This window comes from Calypte anna, chromosome 1 (genome assembly GCF_003957555.1).
Source record: "Calypte anna isolate BGI_N300 chromosome 1, bCalAnn1_v1.p, whole genome shotgun sequence".
NCBI classification, from domain to species: Eukaryota; Metazoa; Chordata; class Aves; order Apodiformes; family Trochilidae; genus Calypte; species Calypte anna.
The window spans coordinates 19817396-19823961 of NC_044244.1; the positions used below are offsets into that span (position 1 = coordinate 19817396).

General features: G+C 46.6%; 1 pseudogene; it reads right to left on the reverse strand.

The window, feature by feature from the left end:
- Positions 1–1456: 1456 nt before the first annotated feature.
- LOC103527825 lies at positions 1457–2566 on the reverse strand (annotated as a pseudogene).
- Positions 2567–6566: the final 4000 nt, after the last annotated feature.

The following is a 6566-nucleotide window of genomic DNA, read 5'->3' on the forward strand; positions in this document are numbered from 1 at the left end:
AGAAGTTTATCTTCAGCCTGGGCAAAGCACAGAAATATCAAGGCAGAGTTCCTTTAGGTATAGAAATTGTGAGGAGGAGAGTTAGCTCTACATTTGATCCCCCATGAAAAGGCAGTGATGGGTTCTGTCTCCCTTTGTCTGCCTCACCAGGGTGAGCAAAGAAGGCTGGCTGACCCAGCTGGCAAGGCGAGCTCCATCTCCTAAACCGAGATGGAGGAAAAGTTTTTGCCTCCTCCTCTGGTGGGACAGAGGCTCTGTCTGGCTCATCCTTGCAGCCAAACAGTCACTCTTCAGTGGAAGCCAGAAATATAGTCAAAAATATTAAAGGCAAGCAAGGAATAAAATGAGCTAAGCCCCTCACACCGTGCATTTGCTGCCCGAGCACCAGAGCTTCACTGCTAATCCCCTTTCCCCCAAGGGTACTCCACTCCCTTCATGAAGCTAAGGGTCACCGTTTTCAAGATTTCCTGTCCCACAGGTATTAGGATTTGACCATTCCCCACAGCTTTTTCAGTCACATTCCTGAAAGATGCCAGATCCTGGAGTTCTTTTGCGGTTCTTGGTTCTTTTCTGAAATCCTCCCTCTTCAGTTTTCTGGGTAGACAAGCATGTCTTTCTGTTGTGAGGCAGAGAAACTTTTAAAATTCCCATTCACAGGTTTTAAGGAATTTGGAAGAAGGAGGAATGAAGCTCTGAAGGTTCAAGAGCCTCTGATATGTGTGGCTTGCTTTTCCTAAAGCTACATGGCAAGTCCTGGGGTACTTTATTTACTCTAAGGTTGTACAGAGCTGGATTCAAAACTGTAGGTGGGAACACACTTCAGAGACATCCTTTGAAAAAGGAAAAGTGTCAGAGAGTAAGAAAGCCAGCTTGTAGATACCCTTCTCTAAGTTTTTTCTGCTCACCTCCCTCCTCTAGAGGAGGAAGCCCCTCTAGATCTTTTACCATCTTCTTGTATGACAGGAGCCCAAGTTTAAGGTCTTCTCAGCCATGCAAAAACTTAACCAGGACCACCTGGCTAAGAGGACAACCACATCATGAAGGAGAGAGCAGCACTTGGAGCTGCAGCTCCACTTTTAGATGGAAATACCATAGAAGGAAAAATACGCATGAAGCCAGACAGCATGAATCTACACACAGTGAGGACAGCTTCATGGATATGAGGTGCATCTGATGGCAGTCCCTCAAGTAGACCCCAAAGGCAGCTGCTGGTGAGGCTACCTGTGTGTCCCTGAGCCAGGCATGCCCCTTGTGCACTCCAGCAGTTTTCCAGTAATGTAATTTTTCCAGTAACACAATTTTCCAGTCTCAGAAGAACACTCACCCAGCATAACACTGAACAGCCCTCTTGCTCTCCCAGGCCCTCTCTGCTTTCCTGGCCCCCATTTCAGTGCCTTGGGATGCTTGCATCACCCAGAAACCTGGTCAGCCTTGACCCTGCTGCTCTTACTTTCCCAGAGGGCAACTTCTGTCCATGCTGCCACCACTCTCTGAGGAAAGTGCTCCAGAGGCTCCAGGAGAGCAGTGAGGACCTGCTGCCCCTCAGGGAACACAGCCAGGCCAGGAAGCACCTTCAGTGAGGGGCTCTGGAGACACCTGTGGTGTTGCCAGACCTGACACAAGCTCCAGAGGAACAGCATCCAGAAGAGGAAGCTCAGGTTCAGGTGGGGAACATGAAGGGAGGATTTTCCTGATGGGATGCACACAGGTCTGGGGGAAAGAAGGGAGCTGAAGAGGATAAGGGGCACGAGCAGGGGCTGTCACCGAGGGGTTGCAATGGCCAGCAGGTGTGCAGGGATGCGTGAAGCCAGCAGGCAGGCCAGCACAATGCCGATCAGCTGCAGCAGTGCCAAGCTCAGGGCGGCCGTGGCAACATAGAACATGTTGCTGCTGACGAAGGCCGAGACCTTGATGAAGCAGCCGTCCCGGCGCAGCCCCTGGGCGTTCGGCAGGCTGACCTGGCAGCTCCGGCGGGCCCGGCAGCAACTGAGGGGCACCGAGCCGTTCTGCTCCAGCCCCCAGGGAGAGGTGAGCCAGTCGCGGTAGCTCTCCACACCGCAGCAGGACAAGGTGCGCTGCAAGGCGTCCAGGGCGTCCGCCATCGCCTCGTCCTCCCCGTAGGCGAGCAGGGCCTGGCGCAGCCCTTCCTGGAAACCCTGCGCGACGTTCCGGCTGTAGAGAAGCGCCGAGAGCCCCGCCGTCAGCCCGGCCATCAGCACGGCTGTCAGGAAGGTGCTGTAGGCGCGCAGGAGACCCCGGTGCTCCGTGGCAGCACCGAAGCAGCCCAGGAAGCCCCAGATGATGACGGCGGCGCCGGTGGCCAAGAGGATGGCGGGGGCGCTGGGGTAGGTGCTGGACGACAGCACCAGGTAGCCCCCCAGAGACAGCCTGGCCCAGAGGCCGATGACAAACATGGTCAGCCCCGCTGCCCAGAAGACGAAGCTGAAGGCCATGAGGGACAGCTTGAGCATGGTCATGGTGCCCTCAGGCGGTGCTGGCGGGCGGTAAGAGCTTGGGTGGAAGGAGAGTGCGCCCCGACGGGGTGCGGGCGGGTCCCGGACGTTTTCCCGGGCAGCCCTCGGTGCGGTGCCCGCCGACAGCTTCCCACACGGCATCCGCTGCCGATCGAGCCGTCCTCCCGCCCCGTCCCTCTTTTCAGTGCCCGGCGCGGAGGCGCGGCCGGCGGCGGGGCTGGGCTGCGCTTGTGGGGTGGTACGAGCCCCCCCCACCGGCGGCCTGGAGGGACAGGACGGGACAGGACAGGACGGAACGGAACGGGACGGGACGAGGCGGGGGTTCCCCTCCCCTGGGCAGCCTCCCGTTACTGCACATCCAGCAAACTGCGGTAGCAGAAGGAGAAAGTATATACCATACACACATACATACGTGTACTCCCTACAGCTTTTCTCGAGGTTTGGGGTGCAGTAACTGGGTGAGTGTACGTGGAGGGGCATCTCCGTCTGTCCGTGCGCTGCGGACCCTCGGGTGGAAAGTTTTTTAAAATCGAAACCTCAAGATTAACATTTACTGGAATATGATGCAGCCCAGGTTTACTCTGGACAAAGGGACTAAACTTCTTGTAAGCATTAGGAGTAGCACCTAAAAACCCGACAAATGATCCATAGGAAGCATAAGAAATCTATTAAATGAGAAAGTCTGTATTTCTTATTAGCTTATTTCTCATTAAGCTGTGCTATCAGGATACTTTGTAGAAACAAGCATGAATCTGTGCCTGAGCATTAACTAACTACAGTCACTCAGGCAGACAGTCGGCCTTGATTTTCCTGGCTGGAAACTATTTTCCAAGTGGCCCAACTCTGTTAAATATTTACTTGATTTGGGCCATGATAACACTGAGACACAGAGAAGGCATTAAATGGCCGTGAAATCATGTCCACAGATAGATATTTTTATAGTCCAGGAAGGTCTGGTGTAAGATTCCACCATCCTTAGTGTCTCATAGCAAAAGAGAAGCTAGTCCTACAACCCAGGTAAGGAAAAGATGAAAAGTAAACCAGTAATGAGGCAGAATCTCAGTTGGACGTAGACTTAGCATCCCTAGTGGTCAGTCATTGCTTAGTGAGCCTTTGACCATACTAAGTGACCAGTTTCTCTTGAGCATTTCTTGACACAAGAGGTATGTAGTACTCTTTAGTTCAAGATATTGTGTCATCTTCATTACTTTGGGTCTTTGCACTGAAAAGAGAAGCTGCTCAAAGACATTGCAAGACATAGAGCTGACTTTCATGTCTTCAGGTGCTCCAGAAAATAATACTGTTATATACTAACATAATATCAGACTTCTGTAAAATATTTATAGTGCTTTTTAAAAGTGTTTTAATAAAATGCTTATTTTTAGTTTCATTAGTCGGGAAAGCTCCTTGACCTGTGCAGTTTACTGGATCACTGTGCACTTGGAACCCGTCAGTTTTCTTTTTTTTTTCTTTTTTTTTTTTCTTTTCTTCTGTAATTCCTTGTCCTAGGACAATAGTATCGTTGTTTGAATTTCCACTGATACAGCTTTGAGTTAAACTGTGGCTTCTATTTTTCATACATAATAGTCACAGCAAAAAATCAGGGTACCCCCACTGTTCACATCTTTATCAAACTCATCTGAGACTAAATTATGAAGTTTAATTTTTTTCCTGTGTTGGGGTTTTTTTTGTGGAATTTTGAGAAAATAATTTTGTTGATTTCCTTCTGTTACAGAATCATGGAAGGTGAAGAGATGCTTTATGGATAACATTTTGACATATTTGTTTAATACACAACCAGAAACTCATAGATGCCAAATCATTAATACATGATAATCATAATTGAAACATTATCTGTTCTTCATTTGAGGACTTAATAATTTAATTAGCAGGAGACTGTTATCATCCCTTCATTTTACAGATTCTCTTCTTTTGCCTTTTTACAATATAAAGCTTCCCATCAGTTTCCTGACAGATCAAGTCTTAGCAAGTTCCTTTGATTCTCACATCTTCTCAGAAGATTCCTGGATCTTCATGCGCAGACAATTTAGGAATGATGATTTCCATGCTCTGTAAGTACTCTCCAGTACATTGCATTATTTTACCCAATTTAGCACTAAATACTATGAGTAATGTGCACAATGAAGAATAAAAGCTCATGGCAAAACAAAACTGGAGTTCTGCAGGTAGGAAATTTCATAACCAATGGCTGAAAGGTGGTGGCTTTCAGAGTTTCACACCAAAGTAAATATACAGTGTTGGGAGGCTCTGAAAAGGGACATACATGAAGTTATGTTCCTTCTGAAGCAGCAATTCTCTGCCAGGCAGTCGACAGCCATGTGGGGAAAAATTCTTGCTGCATTACCATCTTCCAAACACCGGTTGGGTTTTTTATTTGTTTCTTTGTTCTCTCTTAGGATTTTATATCTTTTCATAGAAGTTTTTTTCCTTTTGAATCCTTGAAGTACTAACCACATCTCAAGACTACCTGCTGCCATTTTGCCTTTCTTATCTCTCTTGATTCTCTGTATTTTCTCACGATGGACAATTTTTTTCAGATGTTTCCTGGAGCTGGTGCTATCAGAACTTGGTCCTGAATGGCAGAGAGCTGAAGCCCATAGGAGCAGGGCTAGACTACCTATGTTGGGGGCTACAGCCCCTTTTCACAGGGTAAACCCATGAATGTTCTCTCTTGTTACTTTCTCAGATTTGAAGCCACATTTGGCTTCAAGAGCAACAAAGAACACCAAAGAGAACACCAATAAGAGGTGCTTTCTGTTACCCTTGCCCTTCATTACAGCGAAAGCAGCTAAGCAAAACAGGTTTAGAACAGGTACCTCAGGATGCACTGTGGCAGGTAGGAGCCATTAAAATACAGGGCATATGGGCAGGTTTATTGTCACCCTGGTTCATATAGCATATGTCAGAGATGAAGGATGGTGTGAAGGATACAGAAACCTAAAAGTAACTCCATAAAGATCTTTTATGATCTATTGGTTAGGTTGTGAAGTATTTAGCATGAAGTAACTATTGGTTTCACTGGCATTTAAGGGCTCCAAAAATCACATTAAGCATCAGTGTCAGAAGATCCCAGAAGCTATCAGCATTTTTGCTTTTATTAACAAGGGTGAAATGTGTAAACAGAGCCAAATTCTGCTCATTCTCATGAGCTCTGCCACTGGAACTATTCAGGTAAGTAAAGGGGGTAGGATTTGGCTCCTTCAGTGTACATGAAGCCATAAACAATGAAACAGCTTCAGTGTCTGAAAAGTAATCATATTAGAATAGCTTGATTTCTCAGACATTGGCAGAATCATAAAATACATTTCCATCTTAGTGAGAGAACTATTACAGAATCTCATTAAGCCACACTAGGAAATAAATGTTCATGGATATGTGGGCTATTAATTCCATGCAAGAGAAGTGATGTCCCTTTGCATGAGACTTTAGAAACAGTCACAGAGATACTGTAAGAAGTGGGGATTCAGAAGTGTTTAACCCACTAGTGAGAGCAGCAATACCAATTATCAAATAGTGATTACCAGAAAATACAGTGAGATTGACCTTGGAAAATGCAAACTTATCTTTAGACAAAACTGGTATTCAGTGGTAGGAAGAAGCCTGCCAAACAGTGCATCTGAAGGATATGTGGGTGATAAGAGACAGCTAATTAGACAGCACTTTGCAATACTATTTGGCACAGTAAAGCAGCTTGCTTGAGGCATGAATCCCCTCTTTCTGTTTTGGTTTGAGCATGCCTTAATTGTTACATGTCTTCCCTGGCAGAAGCACAAAAATTTAAATGCAGTTTTCCATCTCCACTTTCTGTGATTTTTTTTTTTGCCTGAGTTAGCACTTGCAATTCTGAAGTGACCGTTTCAAATCACTCTGTAACAGAGAGAAAAACTATGGAGGGATTCCTCATGGCTTCTCCAGGAAGCTCAGTTCTTTTATTGTCCCCAGTTCATGGCTATTTAAAGTAGCTCTGGATACATGAAAAAGTGGCAGTACAGGCACAGAGAGCAAGATGAGGTAGTTAGGACCTTTACTGTAAAAATATGGGTAGCAATTTATTATCAGTGTTTTCTTGGC